General features: G+C 50.8%; 1 protein-coding gene across 2 annotated transcripts in view; it reads right to left on the minus strand.

Annotated features, from left to right (window-relative positions):
- Window positions 1–19,531, minus strand: part of CDK13 (cyclin dependent kinase 13) — a 777,929-nt gene that overhangs the window by 138,403 nt on the left and 619,995 nt on the right. The window lies entirely within an intron of this gene.

Genomic DNA, 19,531 nt, shown 5'->3' on the forward strand with positions numbered 1-19,531 from the left:
CTGTTGAGGAGCAGATGAACCGTGACTTAAAGCAATCTTTAACACCAAGAGTTTTAGGTACTGGTCGGGCTGGCTGACTCATCTTTACAGAGTCCAGCACGCTCTTAATAATCTCCCAAGAAAATCTCTGGGTGGGTAGGCGGGCCCCATACGAAATGCTCTTTGGCCTTAAAATGTTTGTGCCAGACCTTGATGGTCTAGATGTTGTGGCGGCTGCCGCAACCTTTGACGTACATAATCATTGCACTATGTTACAGGATCTACAAAAGACTCGTGATTCACAAGCAAAATTTGCCCCCTTTCAAGGACTCTGCTGTGCAGATTCCTGTGTCTAGCTGGCTTCCTAAAGTTTGAGATCTGGTGCGAGAGAAGGTGGTGAACAAAAAAGAATTTGGTCCATCATAACGTGCACCAGTCAGAGTCATTGGTTTGAAAGGCACCCATACTGTGATTATGCTTCCACTACCTGGTCGTAAGGAGAATCGTTATATTTACATTTAATATGTCATGCTACACCATATGGCCTATACTGAATAGTATGCCTCCAAGCATTCCATGCCGAGATCTTTCACTGAATCCAATGGCTTCTGTTTCTTTGATTAATCCCCAAATATGAAGGGGGAGATCGAGTCTTCAATTGATTTGTTGCCTGTTTTACCGTCTACATCCACGACTGTGGATACAGAGTATGCTTCTCCTCCAACTGAGGTCATAATTGACATTCCTGAAAGTACAATACATTCACCCGGCAATGAAGAGCAACCTCTGTTTCAGCTGGGGTCCACTGGTTACTATATAGACCGTACTAAATTTTCGTCTGATACATCTTTGTTGTCCTCATCTGAGGCAGAGTACCATACATTTTCATCTCCTGGTTTAAAAAGACTTACCTGGTCCTGCCTTGGACATACATCTGGATTGTGCTGACAATGATTTTCCTCTTCATGGGAATTGGGTTTGTGACTGTTTTTTCTGCTGATCAATGGCCACTATTCACCTGAACGTTCTGCTAAGAACTTTATTAACGGTGTTCTGGCCCCTCACACATCATCGCATAAAGTGAAACGAGATTAAGCCCTAGTTAATATTTCGACATTCCCAGTTGTCGATGGCATTGTTTGGGATAAAGTACCATACGATATCCATGACCTGACGGAACTTTTGACATTCCATACTTTTCCAGCGTTTCCTTAGATGTGATTTTGCCTGATATACACTGATGGCTGGGATGTTAACGCCGTTTATTAGATTAGATTTTGGTGGATGGGATATCCGTCACCAATGTGAAGTAGTAATGCGTCCGCCGAAATCTAAATCCCTAAGGCCCTAAGTTTCCGTCCCACTTCAGAATAAGAAAAAATGTGCATAATTTAGTTTTTTTAACTGCTGAATGTGCACACTTCATTTACTGCCACTTACATTTTGTTGTGTGTTCTGAAAACAAGGACATCCTCAAGCTTTCCTTTAACACTTTAGAAGGATTGTCACATAATTCACTTTACTTTCTCACTGCAAAGTACCAGGAGTTTGTAAGCAGCAGTCCTGTTTTAATAAATAGGCAGTAGAAGACGCAGCCTCACATATTTTCCTATGCCTTTGAAGCAGAGCAAATGGGACACAATAAATACTGAATTTAAAGGCATCTTTATTGCCTGGAATTTGGCGCCCTACCTAAAATCGGCTCTCGTTCGAGTTTGGGAACACTCGGGCAGCCTATTTATCCTTTCATGGTTTAAACTAATAAAAGTTGAACATGAAATTGTGCGGATGAGGTAGATTAGAAATCAACCACTTTCAATGGTACAGTTTGGTAAATTAGTACTTAATTTTCAAGCCAAAAATATCAGTTCCTCAGTCGTATTCTGCTAACAGTTTCTGGTAAATTAGATTGATCGCCAAGATGACTTACTTTACTAACAAACACAAAGTAATTACATAGATATCTGCAAAAGAGCATGGATTGCAGAGAAAGATGGTCTCCTTTATTTAAAATATTTAAAAGTCCACTTTCATTCTGGCATTCGCAGTAAAAAACAAATATAATTCCACTAAGATCATAAAAATAGGATCGTTCGGCCTACAAGCATGATCTTGAAACTATTCAAGAGAAACATTTTTCAAGCAAGAAATAATCTATGTACATGCATATGCAACCTTTTTTCATGTTTTCCTCCTTTAAGACACGGGTACTCATAGTACGGCCCGCGGGCCGGCAGTGGCCCGGCAAGCCTTCCGTGGCGGCCCGGCAAGCCTTCCGTGGTGGCCCGCTGACCATGAGACATCGTACCCGTGTTTTCAAAGAGTGTCTGCAAACACTCTGCTGCTCTGTGGGCGCCGGACGATTAATTCCAGCGAGGCCAGAGTGGAGCTGCAGGAGGTGAAATACAGCAAAGCTCCATTCACATGCAAATAGTCTTTTTAAAGACCTGTGAAGTGCTCGGGTGGGGCTGTGTGTCTGTGCGCGCTGGGGAAGCAGGCTGGGGAAGCTGTCTCAGGCCGAGTGACACAGGCAGGGTGAGATGACAGAGGGTGACAGAGGGAGGTAGAGGGAGAGAGACGGAGGGAGGGAGGGAGGGAAGGGAGGGAGGGAAGACAGAGGGAAGACAGAGACAGACTGAGGGAAAGGGAGACAGAGAAAGGGAGACCGACAGAGGGAGGAGGGCGACAGAGGTGTGAGAAGTTGGCCCGGTATATGAAGTTCACTATTCTAGCACCAGTTCAAACAACCCTTATGGTGATGGTTGTAAGTCAACCTTATAGACCACCAGCTATCCTAGTGGTAGCGTGGACAGAACAGTCTTAGGCTAAAAGACTCTTGAGGGCGTGTAAAGCCAGCTGTTTTACCATATGTAACCCCTTGAATCGGAGGCGTCAAGGACGACCAGGTGCTGGAGAGGAGCTGTCCCACGAAGGTTCTCTCAGATGGAGGGGTCGACTTCAAGATCGGAGCCAACAAGCCTAAGCAAAGGCAACCCACGCAGGATACACAAAAGGCTGCTGGTGCAAACCAGGAGGGTCTGAGGTACTTCACCTTTTCAGGGAAGCAAGGGCCAGTCTGGAGCAACCAGACCAGCAATGGATTTTCAAAAGGATCATCGTCACAGGGCTACTAGCCAACTGGCCAGCAACCGGGACAACGCGTCGAGCAGAACGCAAGCAGAAGGGCCCCACGCAGATCTCGTGGAGTGTGGAGGGCTGGTCTTCGGTGCAGGTGGAGCTCGGTGTCGGGGTGTCTCAGTCCCCAGGGCACAGCTTCGAGGATGCCTCCGGAATTGCGCTGTTAGCAAGTTGAAGACTTTCCAAGTTGCCTGGTTCCACGGGTTCCGACGCCTTCCACGGGGCTCAGCTGTGCTGGAGTCCTGCAGTGGGGTCAGAGAGGTCCGGGAGTCGAGGTCTTGTCAGGCTCTGTGCTCGGGTTCCGGCGGGAACGGGGACAAAGTAAGCCGTCGAGTTGCTGGATGGTGCCCGGTTGCCCAGGGTGGTCCCTCCTTGGCCACAAGGAAGATTATTCAGTCTTCAGCTCAGGTGAATGTCGAAGGGCCCAGAGTTTAGTTTCAAGTCGATATCAGGATTAATCTAAAGTCCAAGTCCGGGGGTTCAGCTCCTACCTTTATACAACTAAAAGGGGCTGGATTACTTTCTAGGTCCCTCTTATGGGTGGGACCAGGAAGGGGGGTGGTTACACCCCCTCTCCTTTGTCCAGTTTCGTGCCAGAGCTGGGGCTGTAGTGCCCCAGCACCGGTTTCAACTGGACTATGCATGGAGCACCTAGTGTGCCCCAGGCAGTCTCTCAATCTATTTAGCCCCCCCTGTCCCAATACACAAAGTCCTGTCTGGGGTGGTGCTCGCACCTCTCCAGGAAGGAAACCCATTGTCCAATCCACGGTGACTGGAAGGACTCCCAGCAGCAGGAGGTCAGACTTGTGTGTGGCAGCAGCGTCCATTTTGTGACGCTGGGGCTCTGGCTAACTTTAACCGGGATAGTCAGCAACAACATGTCTTCTCCCTCTAAAAGGGTGGAATGCTACCCCCGTCGCCAGAATTGGCAAGGGGGTAGTATTCCAAAGCGTATGACACCTTACACGACATGTTTAGATAAAGCCAAACCAAAGTTAGCATTCAACCGCGAGGATTATAATGCACTTAAGAGTATATGGTATGGCGATATCATAGAACAGCTATAAGGACATGGTTCCGAAAGCTGCAGACAGGCTCAGCTCATGCTAGAGCACCATCTCACACATAACCAAGCACTCTGCCTCCAGGATTGTTAAGGCCTGCCATAGGAGTGACTTATAGGTTACTGTGTGTCTATATAAAGGGTAGATATAGGAATACTATACCTAAGCAAGGGGTGATTACACGACCTTGCCCCAGCTGAGTGATCAGCCATTTGTGACAGTTTGAGTGGTCAGCCAGGGGTGGCATAATACATGTTGCAGCCCCTGGAAGGCCTTGGTTACACCTATGCCATGAGTACCTAGGGTACACTTCGACAGGGGCTGATAAGGTGTACCAATTCCCAATTGTGGATGTACCTAGAGTACATGGTGTGAATTTAGAGAGAGTGCATCTGGGCTGTGGGTCTGATTAGCAGGCCCACAGCCACATCTAAGTCGAAAACCAGTAATGTGGGGGTGACCATAGGAAGCAGACCCTACTCTCCTGGGAGGCGGAGTGAGGGAGACGGAGTGAGTGAGGGAAGGGAGTGAGGGAAGGGAGTGAGGGAAGGGAGTGAGGAAAGGGAGTGAGGAAAGGGAGTGAGGAAAGGGAGTGAGGAAAGGGAGTGAGGAAAGGGAGTGAGGAAAGGGAGTGAGGAAAGGGAGTGAGGAAAGGGAGCGAGGAAAGGGAGCGAGGAAAGGGAGCGAGGAAAGGGAGCGAGGAAAGGGAGCGAGGAAAGGGAGCGAGGAAAGGGAGCGAGGAAAGGGAGCGAGGAAAGGGAGCGAGGAAAGGGAGCGAGGAAAGGGAGCGAGGAAAGGGAGCGAGGAAAGGGAGCGAGGAAAGGGAGCGAGGAAAGGGAGCGAGGAAAGGGAGCGAGGAAAGGGAGCGAGGAAAGGGAGCGAGGAAAGGGAGCGAGGAAAGGGAGCGAGGAAAGGGAGCGAGGAAAGGGAGCGAGGAAAGGGAGCGAGGAAAGGGAGCGAGGAAAGGGAGCGAGGAAAGGGAGCGAGGGAAGGGGAGCGAGGGAAGGGGAGCGAGGGAAGGGGAGCGAGGGAAGGGGAGCGAGGGAAGGGGAGCGAGGGAAGGGGAGCGAGGGAAGGGGAGCAAGGGAAGGGGAGCGAGGGAAGGGGAGCGAGGGAAGGGGAGCGAGGGAAGGGGAGCGAGGGAAGGGGAGCGAGGGAAGGGGAGCGAGGGAAGGGGAGCGAGGGAAGGGGAGCGAGGAGAGGGGAGCGAGGAGAGGGGAGCGAGGAGAGGGGAGCGAGGAGAGGGGAGCGAGGAGAGGGGAGCGAGGAGAGGGGAGCGAGGAGAGGGGAGTGAGGAGAGGGGAGTGAGGAGAGGGGAGTGAGGAGAGGGGAGTGAGGAGAGGGGAGTGAGGAGAGGGGAGTGAGGAGAGGGGAGTGAGGAGAGGGGAGTGAGGAGAGGGGAGCGAGGAGAGGGGAGTGAGGAGAGGGGAGCGAGGAGAGGGGAGTGAGGAGAGGGGAGTGAGGAGAGGGGAGTGAGGAGAGGGGAGTGAGGAGAGGGAGTGAGGAGAGGGAGTGAGGAGAGGGAGTGAGGAAGTGAGGGAAGGGGGAGTGAGGGAGGGAGAGAGGGAATAGGGGGAAGGGAAGGGTAGTGAGGGTGAGGGAGGAAAGGCGAGGGGAGGAAAGGCGAGGGAAGGGAGAGGGAAGGGAGAGGGAAGGGAGAGGGAAGGGAGAGGGAAGGGAGAGGGAAGGGAGAGGGAAGGGAGAGGGAAAGGGTGCGAGACAGTCAGAGTGAGGGAGAGATAGGGAGAGATAGGGAGTGAGACAGAGGGAGACCGGGGAGGGAGGCAGAGAGAGAGAGATAGAGGGAGACAGAGAGAGAGAGACAGAGAGAGACAGAGAGAGACACAGAGACAGAGACACAGAGACAGAGACACAGAGACAGAGACACAGAGACAGAGAGACAGAGAGACAGAGAGACAGAGACAGAGAGACAGAGAGACAGAGAGACAGAGACAGAGAGACAGAGACAGAGAGACAGAGACAGAGAGGTGTGTATGCCGGGTCTGGTAGCTCAGTGGACGAAGGCGTCTGCTGCAGGGACCTGTGTTCAATCTCATGGTCACAGTTTTTTTTGTTGCTCTAGCCCCGTCCCCTCTCCCACTGACCCCGCCCCCGCCAATTCGGCCCTCGGACACAACCACACTGTAAATTTGGCCCCCGAGAGAAAGTTTGTGAGTACCCATGCCTTATGAGGACAAAAATTTACAGGGGCCTAAGCGCAAACTACCCCAAAGAGCCCAAAAGAGGCTTAGCAGTGAAGGGGTTAAGGAATAGTCTTATTCACCAAGGTAAGTTCTAGCCCCTGTTGACAGCCGAACCTGGCAGTAGGTTGGGTTTGGTAACAGTCTCTAGGCGGACGCAGCCAGCTTCCCGTATAATGTGGGAGCCAGCATTTCTACCGTCCAAAAGAAGCAGCAGTTTTTTGCAAGCTCCCTCCAGGCGGGAGCTATATCTGGAGTGCCAGCAGGAAAACAGAACACAAGTCTGCCCCACCAGATGGGGAGCAAACACTGGTTTCCCAGCCCACACCAGCGTGGACATGAAACCTACTGAGTCCAGAGAGTGGGCTCCCCTAAACACTGACTGAGCCAGCACCTGGGGATGGGGTCCCCGGGGTCTTTAAAGCCTTACAGAGAGTAGCTGCACCCCACCCCCTTTAAAGAGAATCACAGCACCAGGAGATTGGGTCCCCAGAGCCTTGGTAAGGCTCAAGGAGGGGAGCTGCGTGGCTCCCTCCCCTTTTATTTACATTTCGGCCCCAGGGGATGGGTTCCTCAGGACCGAATTAGGCCGGAACGGAAAATGTTACTTACCCTGTAAGAACCTGTTTGTGGTATGCAGTGCTGCAGTTTCACATTGGCCCAACTCTCCTGACAGGTCACCTTGGGTTGCTGCAGATCCTATTAGCTTCTTTCACCTTTACTTTGCATGGACATCTTTTCTATGTTCTTTATGCTCAAGCTACATCTTCTTCCTCCGCGCTGGAAAAAACAACCTAATGATGGAGCAGATGCCTATGCACATTACCTGAGATAGGTTCTTCGACCTAAAACAAGTTGCACACGTCCGAGCCCAACACTAGATCGCAGGAATATGCACAGCATGTGTATCTACAGCTACACATGCGATATATATATACACACACACATATAAATACACATATATGCATACACATACACGCACACAGTTGTGTGTGTGTATGTTGGAAGGAGCAGTTGTGTGGAAGGATGAAATATGAAGCATTAGGCACAATACAGGGAGAGTAAGTTGAAGAAATTAGAGATAATTCAGTAAATAAGAGGAATCATTTTAGTGGGGAGAGATAAATGGTTCACAGTCCATCAGTTTATCTAATGTACAACATAAAGGAGCCAAGCAGAATGGAAATGAACAGGTTACTTACCTTTGGTACTGCTCTTTCTGATGGATATTCTAACTGCAGATTGTTCATCTATAGGATAATCCCCAGGCGCCATACATGACCCAGAAGCTTCTCAAAGCAGTGCTTTTGTGCTCCAGTAAGTGGCACTGGGAGTCTGAATACTGATATCATTTCATTCAGGAAGCCGATCTTAATGCAGAGGACCAGACACCTGGACGGAGTCCTTATATGCATCATCTTCCTGCTCTTTGCCCAACAAATCCTACAAAGAGCCGATAATCACTCCGCTGTTGTCTTTGGTGTGATAGATGTAAAAGCTCTTTCAGGGTCCAGCCAATGGAGTCTCACCTCTTTCAAGATGTGAGGTGGAGCAAAGTTGGTAAGAGATTGGATTTCCCAATGTGAAAAAGTTACGACTTTTGGCAAAAAGACTGCCCTGTTCCTTAACACTAGTTTCCCCCCTAAAAAGCTGGTGTAGGGAGGGTACACAGAGAGGCTGGAGCTCACTCACACTGCTCTCACAAAAAGTTAAAGTGATTGCAGTGAGGAAAACAGTTTTGAGAGTGAGGAGTAGTTTCTTACCTTTAACTCCAGTTCTGCAGTAGGGGTATCTCTGTTATAGTCATAATCTAGTGAATAGTCCCGCCCATGGGCGTGGACCCCGGAGCAATCAAAAATAATCTCTTAAGCTGTCTTCATTGCAGTCCTGCATAGACACTGGCGTCATGTACAATTTTCTGCCGTTACTGCTCCATATTTTGAAGATAATCAGCAATGACTCTGGGCATGAGCACCTGTCCCTAGATCGGGCATTGGTTTAGACGGAATGCCAGCAGTTGGAGGCAGTCAGTCTACCTCTTGAAATCGTGGATGTTATTCCTACCACCCTGACCTGGAACCGTTGCAAGCTAAATTTTTTAAGTCTTTGTTTTGTCTTTGGCCCAGCAAAGACCTCCTAAACAGTTTGAGATGCCTCAGTGGGATCTTAATTTAATTGTGATCTTCCTCAGGCTACCCCTTTGAGCCAATACACAACTGGTTGTTGCATCTTCTGTAGTAGGGGATCTCTGTGTATAGTCATAATCTAGTGAATAGTCCCGCCCATGTGCGTGGACCCCGGAGCAATCAAAAAAAATCTCTTAAGCTGTCTTCATTGCAGTCCTGCATAGACACTTAAGAGAAAATTAAAGACAATAATGCAGCCTGTACCTACAAGGCTACACTGTCCAGTACTTCAACTAGAAATGCCAAGGATATAACACCAATAACACATTGAACCCAATCTGTCAAGTTTCACCCATAGAGAAACTTTCCTCCCCTCACCAAATCCTTGGAATAATAGAGAGGAAGGTAAGGACAGACAAGCCTCCATAGGCTGCCATTATGTGTCTGGAAAAGGGATACCGTGCCTTTAAGGAACTCTTTGGAGACCCTCGGTATCCCAGCATGCTCAGCCCCTACCTTTTACTTTCAGTTCTTTTTGAAGGTGCATAAAGCAAGGCCTGTAGCATACATCACAGTACCATTTTCTCCACCGGGGAGGAGGGCGAGCGCCTATGACTATAACAGAGATACCCCTACTACAGAACTGGAGTTACAGGTTCTACTCCTTCTGTAGTAGGGGATCTTTGTGTATAGTCATAATCTAGTGAATAGAATGGCAAGCCCATCCAAAAACAACACCTATTGTGCGAACAAATTCCGCAGCGAAGCCTGCCCAACCTGAGCATCTGCTCTGGCATCCGAGTCCAGACAGTAGTGCTTAGCAAAGGTGTGGACCGACTTCCAAGTGGCCGCCCTGCAGATCTCTGCTATGGGAACATTTCGAAGCAAAGCTGTTGTAGCTGCTTTGCCGCTGGTAGAATGAGCCTTAGGCTTACCCCCTAAGGTCTTCTTCGCTTTCTGATAAGAGCTGGATACATGACACAATCCACCTAGAGATGGACTGTTTCGAAGTAGCCAGACCAGTCCGACCCATAGTTGACAAACAGCTGGTCGGATCTACGAATATCCTAGGTCTTATCCAGATAGAATTTCAACACCCTTCTGACATCCAGGGAATGAAGCGACCCTTCCGCTGGAGTGGGAGGATTCTGGAAAAATGTTGGTAAAGTTATAGTCTGATTAACATGAAAATCAGAAATCACCTTGGGAAGGAACTTGGGGTGAGTAAGCATAACAACCTTAGCAGCATGAAATACAGTACAAGGTTCTTTGCAACACAATGCCTGAATTTCACTCACCCTGCGGGCTGATGTAATGGCCACAAGAAACGCGCCCTTCCAAGACAGGTGCTGTAGTGAAGCCTTATTAATAGGCTCCAAGGGTTCCTTCATCAGCCTGGACAGCACCACATTCAGTTCCCATGAAGGCGAAGGAAGCCGAACAGGAGGGAACACCTTCTTCAACCCTTCCAAAAAATCCTTAATCACAGGAATCTGGAAGAAGGATGTCTGTGAAGGGCATTTTCTGTAAGCAGTCAATGCAGCAAGATGAACCTTAATGGAATGAAAATTAAGGCCAGACTGAGCTAGATGCAGAAGGTATGGAAGGATAACATCCTCCTTGCAGGTCGTCGGATCATAGTTCTTAGACATGCACCAGATGCAGAATCTCTTCCATTTGTAAGCATAAGAGGTCCTAGTAGATGGCCTCTTAGCCTCCTTCAATATGTCCATGCAATCCTCAGGAAGATTCAAGTGGCCATATTGCACTATCTCAGGAGCCATGCCGTCAAACTCAACGATGAGAGGTTGGGGTGCACCATCTGCCCCCGAACTTCGTGAAAAGGTACGGCCGACACGGCAGCCGCCGATGAGGTAGGATTGACCGGTGAAGCAGGTCCGTGAACCACCACTGTCTGGGCCATTCCGGAGCAATGTGGATCATCCGTGCTCGGGACTGGGCCAGCTTGATGAGCACCGCTGGAATCAGCGGAATGGGTGGAAAAGCGTACAGAAAGCTGTTCGACCAGCTGATCAATAACGCGTTCCCCAGAGTCCCCGGCTGGCAATACCTCGAGGCGAAGTCGCGGCATTTGCTGTTTTCTGCGGTGGCGAATAGATCCACGTCGTTTATGACCCACTCGTGGTTTTCGTGAAGCAACCTGCTGAGGGCCTCCGCCTGAACATTCTGCACACCTGGCAGATGAGTTGCCGTTATCGTCAGTCCTCTGGCTAGCAGCCAGTGCCAGATCGCCTGCGCTTCCTGTGACCGTGTGCGCGAACTCGAGCCCCCCTGCTTGTTGAGTTAATACATCGTGGTCGTATTGTCCGTCTGCACAAGAAAGGAGTTGGTCTGGAAGGACGGATGAAAGGCCTTCAGTGCCAAGTGAACAGCTCTGAGTTCCAGGAAATTGATATGATACATGCACTCTGTCGGAGACACGTTCCCTGGATCTGTAGATGGTCTGAATGCGCTCACCAGCCCAGGAGAGACGCATCCGTCACGATAGTCTGAGTTGGGATGTCCTTGTGGAAAGGAACCCCTCTGAGGAGATTCTCTGCTGAGCACCATCATCTCAGGGATTGTTGGGCGTTTAGAGACAACTGAATCCGATCGTCCCAACACCCTTTCCTCTGGTCCCACTGGTCCTCCAAACATTCCTGTAGCGGCCTCATGTGTAGGCGCGCGTGCGGAGTGAGGAAGATACAAGAGGCCATCGATCCCAGTAGAGAAGACACCGTCCTCACTGTTGTAGATGGAGCAGCTATGAGAGCCTGAGCCTTCCGAAGGATGGATAAGCGTCTCTCCTCCGAAGGAGACACGCTTGCCGACAGAGTATTGATGGAGGCTCCCAAGTACTGCAGGCACTGTACAGGAATCGGGACAGACTTGGACAGATTTATGTGCAACCCCAGACGGTTCAACAGGACGGCCGTCCTGTTGAAGTGCAATTGCGCTTCCTGGAAGGTGGAGGCTTTGATCAACCAATCGTCCAGGTACGGGCAGACAAACACCTTGTTCTTTCTCAGGTGCCCTGCTACCACAGCCATGCATTTCGAAAAAGTCCTGGGTTCAGACTTCAGTCCAAACGGTAGTACGGTGTACTGAAAGTGATTGGCGCCGACGAGGTAGCGCAGGAACTTCCGATGTTTCCGTGCAATGGGCACATGGAAGTACGCATGTTGCAGATCTATCGCGCACAGCCAGTCTCCTCTCTGTAGCTGAGGATAAAACTGGTGCAAAGACAGCATGCAAAACTTTTTCCTGCTAATCCACTTGTTTGCTTGTCGCAAATCCAGAATGGGTCTGAACTCGTTCTTGTCCTTCTTCTGTACTAGGAAGAAGCGTGAGTAAAGACCCTTTCCCCTTTGAGACAGAGGGATGTCTTCTATCGCCCTTTTCCTTAACAGGGTATCAGCCTCCGCCTGGAGCTCGCTTAGTTGGAATTGCGAGCCGACCGGTGGAATTGCTGGAGGCGGGCTGGTGAAACTAAGACTGTATCCATTGCAAACAATATTTAGCACCCACTTGTCCCGAGTAATGTTTCTCCACTCTGCCAGGTAATGTTGAATGCTTCCCCCCACCGGAGCGGATAACGGATGAGGGGGAAGAAGTACCTCAGGGCCTAGACCCAGCCGGGCCTTTGGTCGCGGAGGAAGACTGTTGACCCCCTCGGCCCCTCTGACGCTTTTGGAACGGTTTCCGCTGGAACTACTGCTGTTGTTGTTCCTGTCCAGCCTGCCGACCTTGCCCTCTGCCTTGCGCCCTGTACCGCCTCTGGAACGGGCGGAAGGTCTTTTTCTTTTCCAACCCGACAGCGGCCAGGGTTCCCGCCTCCGCCTTCATGCTGGCCATCTCGTCGTCCGCATGTTTCCCGAAAAGGGTCTCGCCCGAAAAGGGTAGGTTAGCAACTCTCTGCTGCGCCTCCGGCTTCAAGGATGTAAGACGCAGCCAGGCGTGGCGCCTCATGTTGACCCCATGGCAGTACCCGTTGGCTGCCAGGAGGGAAGAATCCGCAGCCGAACTTATCACCTGGTTGGAAACCAGCAGACCTTCAGCGAGGATCTCTTGGAAATCTTCCCTCTTCTCCCGGGGAAGGTGTTCCGCAAACTGTTGGAGGGACTCCCACAGAGCCTGATCGTAACGTCCCAACAGGGCTGAGGCATTCGCGGCCTTCATCGATGTGGAAGCCGTCCCGCAAACCTTCCTGCCTGCTGAATCCATCCAGCGGCTCTCCTGGTCAGGAGGCACTGTTGATGGGGTGGTGGCGTGCTGTTTTCTTGCTGCCGTTACAATCACCGAGTCAGGCGTGGGATCCACCCGAAGAAATGCTGGGTCCGAGTCAGGAGCCTTATATTTCTTCTGCAGCCTCGAAGGTGCCGATCTCGTAGACGCAGGCGTGAGGAACAGTTCCATGGCCCGTTCTACCAGCCCAGACACCAAGGGCAGCAAAGGGCGAGACAACTTCTTCTTGTGCAGCGTTTCGAAGATGACGGACGTCAGTGGCGCGGGCACGGTGAGGTTGATGCCCAGCTTAGCCGCCCCTCGTAGCAACACGTCCTGGACGGACACTATCTCGTCTACTGGAGACACCCTCGTCCAAGGGGAAACCGTCAGGGTTGGTGAATAGCCCCTGGCACTAGAGGAATCCGTGTAGCGGGACCTCGACCGGTCCCTCCTGTGGCGCCGTCTGGATCTTGTAGAAGAGCGACGGCGACTCCTGGATCTATACCTCCGTCTGGAGCGAGATCTCAACCTCGGACGTTCCATGGGCCGCTGCGGAGGCCTAAACGGGAGCCTAGGTTGCGGTGGCCCCGTAGGCGGCATCGGAAGATGTGGTAACGAGGCAGACCTCGGCGGAGGTGGTGGTGTAGGCGGTGGAGGACGATGAGGAGGAACAGGTGGCGGAGGCGGCGTCTGGTTACGTGGAGGAGGGCCCTTAGGTAACGGAGGAGGTGTAGGTGACCTCGGCTTGGCGGGGGAATAAACTTGTGAGTGCTCCGAGCCCGGAGCCTCTTCACCTCTCTTCCTTTTCTTCGCCGGACCTGAAGGGGGGACCTAGAGGCCGTACCCCTGGCAGCCGAGCGACAGCACGCCGCGACCGTGGACTTGTGGTGACCGAAGACACAGTCCTGGCTTTGGAACGCCGTCTCGACGTCGATGGAGCGCAGTCTCGACGTCGATGGAGCGCAGTCTCGACGTCGATGGAGCGCAGTCTCGACGTCGACAAACGCAGTCTCGACGTCGACAAACGCAGTCTCGACGTCGACAAACGCAGTCTCGACGTCGACAAACGCAGTCTCGACGTCGATGATGATCTCCTTCTCGACGTCGACTATTTCCTTCGAGTCGACGTCGATGGTGAATGACGGTGACGCCGCGACGTCGACCGCCTGCGCCTTCTTGAACCCTCTCGAAGTCGATGATGACTCGACGACAAATCATTTCTAGACGTCGACCTCGTCGGAGGTGTCGACGGCAATTCCCTCGACGTCGTCGCTTCGACCCAGAGCCCTGGGGAGACGGGGAGCAGACCGTGGTCATTCCTCTAGACGCCATCTACGTCGACGGTGACCGATGGCGTTTTCTGGCCTTCTTCTTACTGGGGAGCCCCCCAGAGGCCTCAGCACAGGCAGAGGAAGAAGCCCCTTCCTGCCCAGACCCACCTTGACCTTTCTGTCTTCTTTGCTCCATTCCTTGGAGCCTCTCTGTCACAAGTCCCAGGAACATGGGAAGAAGGTAGACACAGGATACAGACCCTGTGTGGATCAGATCTTGCCTTCTTCCTGGCACACTCTGGACATTTCTCAAATAAGGCAGGCATATTTGATAAAAGAGTGGCCAAAATCACCAGAAAAGTGAAGAGAAGAAAAATACTTCGAGTGAACACACACTAACACTTTAAAAGTGCCAAAAAGTTAACAAAACACCCAAAAAGGGAGAGCTCAAGGCTCCAGGGTCCTGCTAGCAGGAGTCAGAAAAAAGAACTGAAAGTAGAAGGAAGGGGCTGAGCATGCTGGGATACCGAGGGTCTCCAGAGAGTTCCTTAAAGGCACGGTATCCCTTTTCCAGACACATAATGGCAGCCTATGGAGGCTTGTCTGTCCTTACCTTCCTCTCTATTATTCCAAGGATTTGGTGAGGGGAGGAAAGTTTCTCTATGGGTGAAACTTGACAGATTGGGTTCAATGTGTTATTGGTGTTATATCCTTGGCATTTCTAGTTGAAGTACTGGACAGTGTAGCCTTGTAGGTACAGGCTGCATTATTGTCTTTAATTTTCTCTTAAGTGTCTATGCAGGACTGCAATGAAGACAGCTTAAGAGATTATTTTTGATTGCTCCGGGGTCCACGCACATGGGCGGGACTATTCACTAGATTATGACTATACACAGAGATCCCCTACTACAGAAGATGCAACAACCAGTTGTGTATTGGCTCAAAGGGGTAGCCTGAGGAAGATCACAATTAAATTAAGATCCCACTGAGGCATCTCAAACTGTTTAGGAGGTCTTTGCTGGGCCAAAGACAAAACAAAGACTTAAAAAATTTAGCTTGCAACGGTTCCAGGTCAGGGTGGTAGGAATAACATCCACGATTTCAAGAGGTAGACTGACTGCCTCCAACTGCTTTCATTCCGTCTAAACCAATGCCCGATCTAGGGACAGGTGCTCATGCCCAGAGTCATTGCTGATTATCTTCAAAATATGGAGCAGTAACGGCAGAAAATTGTACATGACGCCAGTGTTCCACTCTTGCCTGAATGCATCTCCTAGAAAAAGCCTATGTGGGAGCTCAGGTACACCAAGGTTTTGACACTGCGTGCTCTTGAAGGTGGTGGTAAGATCTTACCACGGTTCTCTCCATTGTTGGAAAATTCAGTGCGCCACCACAGGTTCTATTTGTCTTTTGTGATCTACAAAGCGCAGTTGGCAGAGTCAGTCCACCTTGGCATCCAAAGATCCCACAAGGTGGTTCATGGCCAGATATATGCCCTGATGGCCAAAGCCAACTCCAGAGAAGAACAGCCTTGTGGTACAGGATCCAGGAATCCACCCTTCCCAGATTGTTGCAGCATCACATGGCCGTTGGGTTGCCTTGGAGAACCTGCACCAGTGTCCCATTGATGGGCAAGAGAAATGCTTTGAAAGTCAGGTGATGACCTGCAACTAACAGATTGAGTCTTATTTCAACCAGAGACGTAAGAACTCCATCTTGCCCGAATGTCGTCCCCTAACCTAGTAGTGACACATGCTTTAAGACCATGAACTCTGGGTGCTTCTGGAAATGCAGGCAATCACTGCAGATGTTGTGCAAGCTCCTCTGAAATTTGGATGGAATCGTAAAGGTTCCCCAATTGCTAGACCCGCAGAGACTTCACCTTTCACTGCAGAGCCTGCATATGCCACTTGGCACAGTCCACAAGCAGGATTCAGAATGCTAATCAGCAAAGAAGCCTCAGAGCCACTCCTAATGAGATCCTGTACCCAGGCTGCAACATCGGGATCAAAGCCTGAAGGACCGAAACAGCACAATATCCAAGAGGTATCCTATAAAAGAAAGCTAAGGAGTACGATGTGACTTCAGCACATTGATCATGAACTCCAGAGATGTTTGAGGTCATATGGAGGTGGTCTATGAATGACGGAGGTGAGCCTGCCTTTAAAGCCACTCGTTGAGGTATGAGAATGCTACTATCCCCAACCTCCAAAGACCTGCTGAGAGCACCACCATCACTTTCTTTAATAACAGAGAGGCACTGGTAAGGGCGAACACAAGCACAGCAAACCGGTAATGCTCTTGCCCTATCCTGAACTTGAGGTGTCTGTGGGATGGGTATATGAAAGAAGCACACAAAATGAAGATCCCACTGAGGCATAATTAAGGGGGAAAGTGGAAACCAAGGCTTTTGAGGAATCTAGATACAATGGGTGACTAAAATAAAGAGGGTAGGTCTGGCAGCGTCATGAAAGCAGCCACATACTCTTTCAGGGTGCCCAGAGCAGAGCCCTGCTGGACAAGGGTCAAACTAAACAATAAAACATCAGAAAGGGAAGCAGAGTGAGGGTTCCTGGACCTCTATGTACAATATATTAAAAATTTCTTCCACCAGAAGGCATATACCATTTTAGTGGAGGGGATGCCTGGCTACCAAAATAACAAGACAAACTTCAGGAGAAAAGTCAAAAGCTGTCAACTGCTGCTGCTCATTTACAGAAGCTCAGGATACCAGACTCTCTATGCTAGTCTGGAGCCACAAGGATGACTTGGGCTTGATCTTTTTGATAACACGAGGCTGGAGTGGTCTGGGCAGAAAGGCATACAGGAGGTCTGAGCTCCACTTAAGATTGAGTGTCTCCGAGTGAGAGCCACCTTGGAAACTCCAGCGCGCAAAACTGCTGACTTTGCACGTTCTTTGTGGAGGTGAACAGATCTAACCGAAGCTGACCCCACAGCTAAAAATCCTTGTACCACCTCTGAATGGAGATGACACTTGTGATCTGCTAGGCATCGATGGCTGAGTTAGTTCACCCTTGCGTTCAGAGAACCTGCCAGTGTTGAACCACCAGTGATTTCCCCCCCCTGTTCCAGCCGTGTCCAGAGACACAGAACATCTTGACAACGTCCACGACCCAACTCCACCCTGTTGGTTGCAGTACCACATGGTTGTGGTGTTGTCTGAACACGTGAACAAGCCTTCGCTTGATGACAGGTAGAAAGGCTTTTAATACCAATCGGATTGCTCAAAGCTCCAGCATGTTGATGGGGAGTATGGATTCCGCCAGAGACCAGTGTCCTCTGATCTCCACCTGTCCCAGATGGCCGACCCATCCCAGAAGTGAGGCATCTGCTACTTCTGTACGATCGGGTTGGGGACGGAAGAGGGGTATGCATGTGACCAAATCGCGATTTGTTAACCACCACTGCAGGTCTCGTGCAGTCTTCTCTGAAATCTGGATCATGTTGGAGATTCCCCTGATGCTGCGCCCACTGAAACTTCAGTTCCTACTGCAGAGCCCACATATGACACCTGACTAGTAGGATGCAGGAAAAAGGCTAGAGGCTGAAACATCGGTATAATAGCCTGAATATCCTGAACTCGCAGATCAGACACTGCACTGTGTCCAGAACAGCTCCAATGAAAGGAAGTGTCTCAGAGGGCGTCAGGTGTGACTTCGACACGATAGTGAACCCCAGCGAATTCAGAAGATCCATCGTAGTCTGGAGGTGGAAGACTACAGCCTGTGGCGAATCTGCCTTCAACAGCCAGTCGTCAAGATAGGGGAAGACTGGAACCCCTGATCTCTGCTGATGAGCTACGACTACCGCCATCACCATGGTGAACACAAGAGGGGCAAAAGTAAGACCGAAAGGGTGCACCGTGAATTGATCGTGCTAGTGGCCCACCATGAGTCGCAGGTAACGCCTGTGGGCAGGCAGGACAAGGATGTGAAAATAAGCGTCCTTCAAGTCCAAAGCTACCATCCAGTCTCCAGGGCAGACAAGAACTGATCCAACGTGAGCATCTTGAATTTCTCCATTTTTAAAAATAACTGAGGGCCCGGAGGTCTAGGATTGGATGTAGGCCCTTGTCCTTTTTAGGGACCAGAAAGAGGCGGCATGAGCAACCGCATCCTACTTCTGGCATCTGAACCCTCTCTATTGATCCCTTGGTCAAGAGAGCCATAAATTCCTCTTGGAACACAAGTAGATTCTCTGTCAGACAGTAGGAGGTTGGAGGGAGTAGCAGTCTTGAAGGGAAGAAAGTAGCCCCTTTGGATAATCTGGAGAACCCACTTGTCTGAAGTGATTTTCTGCCAGTGGTGAGGTGATGGCGGAGCCTGCCACCAACTGTACACCCATGGTCTGGAAGGGCAAGACTAGGACGGTTTGGAGGCAGAAGCTGCCAAGGAGGGTGGTGGCTTGAACAGACCTCTGGCTACCTGGCCCACACCTTCATCCACACAGGGGCTGTGGAGTTTGCCCCACTGACTGGCATATGACTGACAGTTGAAAACCCTTTCCATGGCCATCAAAGGCAGATTGAGGAAGAGAGGCAACTTAGAGGTCCATGGACTTGATAGCAGCCCGTGAATCCTCAAAGTGCTCCAGCGCCGTGTCTGCCACGTCTCCGAAGAGACGGGTGCCATCAAAGGGCATGTTCGTGAGCAAAGCCTGGACATACCCGGAAAAGTCAGATGTTCTCAGCCAGGTGTGGTGTCTAACAGCCGCCATGGTGGAAATCACTCTGCCCAGGATGTCGGTCGCATCTAATCTACATAGAATGGCTAACTTTGCTGCATCGCTCCAATGTGTTACGACTTGTGACAGGATGGCCCGGGCCTTCTTCGGGACCCGTGGCAGTACTTGTGCAACCATTTCCTACAGAGAGTGCCAATAACGGCCCAATAAGAATGCAGTGTTGACAGACTGCAAAGGAAGGCTGGTGGAAGAAAAAAAAAAAAAAAGTCTTGCCCCAACTGTCCAGCCTTTTTGATTCACGGTCAGTGAAAGCAGCAGGGAATGCACCTTGGGAAGTAGAAGCTTGGACCACCAAGATCTTAGGGGTGGGTAGTAAGGAAGTTTGGGTCGCCAGGGGCAGGGCTGTGGGGGTAGGCGATCCTCCTGTTCACAGGAGCCCCTGTGCTGGGTTTGTACCAGGTTACCAGCAGGACGCCTGTGAAGGCTTCATTAAAAGGTAGCAAGGTTTATAGCACTTCTGTTAAGATGTTAGTCTAGACCGCAACTGAGGGCCGCCCTACGCATCACCATTGCGCAAGATACCCCTTCCTTCATCGCCACGGTTGGGGGGAGCAAGCATGCCAGTATCTGGAGTGGTATCCAGTCTGCTGGCTTACCCAACTCCTCATACCAGTTCATGTCCTCATAAGGCTGGTCTTCTAAAGGGTCCAGCGACCACTCCCATTCTACTCCCAATAAAAGCCCTTTGGAATAGGGCGCAGGAAGCAGCCTAGGAGCTGTAGGCACTGGATTCGGCATTGGACGACACGGTACCAGCTCCA

Source organism: Lissotriton helveticus, chromosome 4_1 (assembly GCF_964261635.1).
Source record: "Lissotriton helveticus chromosome 4_1, aLisHel1.1, whole genome shotgun sequence".
Taxonomy (NCBI): domain Eukaryota; kingdom Metazoa; phylum Chordata; class Amphibia; order Caudata; family Salamandridae; genus Lissotriton; species Lissotriton helveticus.